Here is a 4044-nt window from a genome sequence, read left to right as displayed (position 1 = left end):
TATACATACTAGGTGTCATGAACCTCGGTTCGTCTATGGGGGACTTAAAGGTTTCCGAGGCAGGTGCCACATCAAAGTTCTGCATATATATATTAGGTATTCAAACATCACAACCACACATCTCCATACATATGTGTTTGGCCCACAAGCAAAAGATGGCGGTTGTCCTCTAGCACTCACTCACAGGGTTATCGGCGAGATGCTTCGTCCATCTCTGTGTGCCTGCTTGGTCAATCACTTCGACCTATTGCAATAGAGGTTAATTTGACTTATAATTAGGAGGGGATAAAATTTTGGTTCGTCTTATACGGCTCGGTACAAGCAACTATACTTTGCGCGCATGTGTACACACAAATCCCTCCCACCGGGTCGAAGTGGTGGTGGTGGTGGGGGGGGGGACAGAGCACGCGACGCATCATGAACCAGATCTGTGTGGGGACCGTGTATTTTTCAACGCATGCATGCACCACATCAAAATGTTGTGCTTTTGGTATTCAAACATATTGCATGCATCACGCATGTCCATACATATGTTTGGGGCACATACATGCAGTGGTTGTCTTTGGACACTCTCCCTCGCTTGGTTATCACCGACGGCCTATATATTCATGGGCCCACGTGGACGCCTCCATCACTTCGACCAACAACGCGAGAGAGGTTACCAGGGTGGATTCTTCTTCTCTTGGTTTGTGTTACCGTATAGCCGTACGGCGATCATGGTGAGATTTGAGACCTAAGTTTGAGGGCTCACATACACATGAATCAAAGTTGTGCATTGGGTATATTCAAACACCACATGACACTTCATACATATGTTCGGGCCACATGCAAGTAGTGGTTGTCTTCAGGCACTCCTTCACGTGGTTATCTGTGACAAGCTAGCCTATTTTGTGGGGCCGCGTGTGGAACATCAATGCATGACTTTGACCCAACAAACAAGAAAGTTTATACGACCAAGGTGGTGATTCTTCTTGGTTTGTCTTACAATACGCCTTGGTGAGATACCCCCTCCCACCGACTCAAAGTGTGTGTGTGTGGGGGGGGGGCACAGTACTACTTAGTACTAGATGAACCTCCATAGGGTTGGGGATGCCCGGTTAATTTGCGATGCACATGTGCCACACCAAATTTGTGATTTGGTTATTTAAATATCATAGCACATCGTTTTCACACACACACACACACACACACACACACACACACACACATCGGGCCACCCGCAGGTGTGGTTGGTAAGTGGTGTCTGTCGGCATTCTGGGAACAGGGGTCCCCAGACTTGCCTGCCTGCGGCCCACGATGTGGCTCTACAAGCGGGCCCGTATGGCCCATCTTCACCACCAAGCATTCAAGACCCTCGCGAGGGGCCAAGCCTCGTGAGACGGACGACACAAGACCCCCTCAGGAGAAGCCTCACCAGGCTGTCTCGCGAGGGGCGGAGAGATCAAGGCAAGGCAAACCTCACGAGGTCCCAGTGACGTGAGCCATGACGATCGAGACCAGGCGGGCGCCAGGAGGGTGATAACACGCATAGTGTCCTTGTTTCCTCTGTGGTGCTAAGGAGGCAAGCGCAGACGAAGAGTACTGAGGCATCAGGGAACGGTTTCCATATCGATGCAATGAGACCAAGACCAGCAGGACGACAAGACAGAGGTCACCATGGAGCCCAAAGCGGCGTCACCACCAGAGCTGTTGGCAGGCGAAGACTGCTTTTGTCAGGATAACTTGTACTAGCTGTCCCCTTTCAAATTGGCCATTGTTGGCTCCCTTCCCGCTCAATATTTGGGGAGAGGACTAGGGCCTCTATAAATAGGATTAGCCACCACAGTAGGAGGGGAGAGAACCTCAGCCATCTCAACTTGGACTAGATCCAACCCATCCTCACATCCACCAAGCACAAGAACACCTCTCCTCAGGAGGCTGTTCTTCCCCTTGTACTGTTCATCCTCAGCCCAAGAGGCAATCCACCACACCACACTGGAGTAGGGTGTTACACCACAATGGTGGCCCGAACCAGTATAGATCTTGTGTTTCTTGTGTTGCGAGTTCATCGAGCTAGCCTTTGAGATCGCGAAGTGCTTGAGGGCGTGATCAGTGAGGGAGAGATCTTCGCGCGCACCCCAGTGTTTGAACCTTAAGGGTTTTACAGGAATCTGAAATCCTTCATTTGGCGCGCCAGGTAGGGGTGCACCGAAGCCTTCTTCTTCGTCGACCCACGCTTCATCACTCCACCAAGCTCATGGCCGACACTCGCCGAGCTCGCGCTCAGCGCCGGGCCGCCCGTGTCGCTCAGACGGCTCCTGTCGGCGGGCCTCCCCGTCGTTCTCCGTCACCCGCCACCAACGTCGTCACCGGTCCGGTGGCAAACGAGCATCAAGCCTCTTTGCTGCATCCCTCCATGCGTCGGGACGGCCACACCGCCACCCCGTCGCTGACTCCGGCCGACTCGTCATCTCACGCTCGTCACACCCCCACGGACGCGCAGGCCGCTCTGCTCATGGCATGCGAGCTCCTGCGCTACCGTCTGGTCGACGACCTCTACGAGGACTGGATGGACCGCATTGCGGAGCTTGTCAATGTCGCGGGAGGCTCTCCTGCACCATCCCTCTCGCAGCCTCGCCCTCCGCCAGCTGCGGGCGATGTGGCTCACGGAGCGCCTCCGCCTCGTCCACAACAAGATGGCACCCTTGCGCCGAGGCGTGCGGCTCAGGGAGCACCTCAGCCTCCCCCGCGCCAAGGCGGCGTCCTCGCTCCAAGATGCGCGGTCCAGCGGCACGACCCATCGTGCCGCATGCCAGCGCACGTGGAAAGAAGCTGCCAATAGATTCCCCGTCCCCAAGGAAGTGCTCCGCCACTCCCAGCTCCGCTACGCCAGGATTGCTTGCTATGACAGGGCCATGCGCCGCGTGCCGCGGCGACGCAGGGGCACCATGACCAGGCTCCACCTCCAAGACGGGCCCCGGTGACCACGACCGGCTACCGCGCCCTCACCTCAAGTTGCATAGCATCGCCTGGCCAGGAAAGTTCTAGCCAGATCTGCCTCCTTGCTACGATGGCACCCCCGACCCCGCAGAGTTCTTGCAGCTCTACGAGATGAGCATCGAGGCGGCCAACGACGACAAGAAAGTCATGGCGAACTGGTTCCCCATGGCTCTCAAGGATGGCGCTCGCTCGTGGCTCCTGAACCTGCCTCTAGGCTCGATCTCCTCCTGGGACGAGATGCACGACCGTTTCGTTGCCAACTTCCAAGGCACTCGCGATCGCCCCCCGGCCATGGGTGACCTGCGCCGCATCAAGCAACAACTAGGGGAGACCCTCCAGAAGTACATCCAGCGCTTCAACAATGTTCGTCTCAAGATCCCCAAGGTGACGGACGAGGCCATCGTCTCTGCGTTCTCCGATGGCGTCCGCGACATCAAGATGAAGGAGGAGCTCGCCATCCACGAGAAGCTGTGCACATCCCTGGAGCTGTTCAACCTGGCGATCAAGTGCGCAAGGGCTGAGGAAGGGCGCCTTTCCCTTCTCGAGCTCCCGGCTGCCGACCCGGAGGAGAAGAAAGCCAAGGCCAAGGACGTGAAGCACAAGGGAGTGGCCGTACTCGCGGCAGAGTCGGGCATGAAGTAAGGCAGGGACCAGCCTGAGTCATCGAAGGGCAGCCGACCGTTCTGCGCCTTCCACAACGTACACAGCCACAACACCAATGATTACCTAGAGCTCAAAGCCATGCACGACGGACGCTTCGGTCGATGCCCTGAGCGCAACGACCCAGGCTACGGCCAAGGAGGAGGACGCGGTGGAGGACACTGGTACGACCGGGGCCCATGCTAGGAGTGGCGCGACATGCCTCTTGAGGACCACTGGCAGGATCAGCCTCGCGAAGGTGCCTGGAGGGATCAGCCTCGCGAGGACCGTCCTTAGGGCAATGCTGGGCTTCCTCCACTGCCGCCACTAAGAAGGAGAGACGGCCATCACCAAGACGAGGGGGCTGGGGGCTTCCAGGAGCCATGTGCTATCGCCTGCATCTTGGGCAGAGCTCAAGCCCCAGCC

Source organism: Triticum dicoccoides, chromosome 6A, assembly GCF_002162155.2.
Source record: "Triticum dicoccoides isolate Atlit2015 ecotype Zavitan chromosome 6A, WEW_v2.0, whole genome shotgun sequence".
In the NCBI taxonomy this organism is placed as follows: Eukaryota; Viridiplantae; Streptophyta; class Magnoliopsida; order Poales; family Poaceae; genus Triticum; species Triticum dicoccoides.
This window is presented reverse-complemented; position numbering follows the sequence as displayed.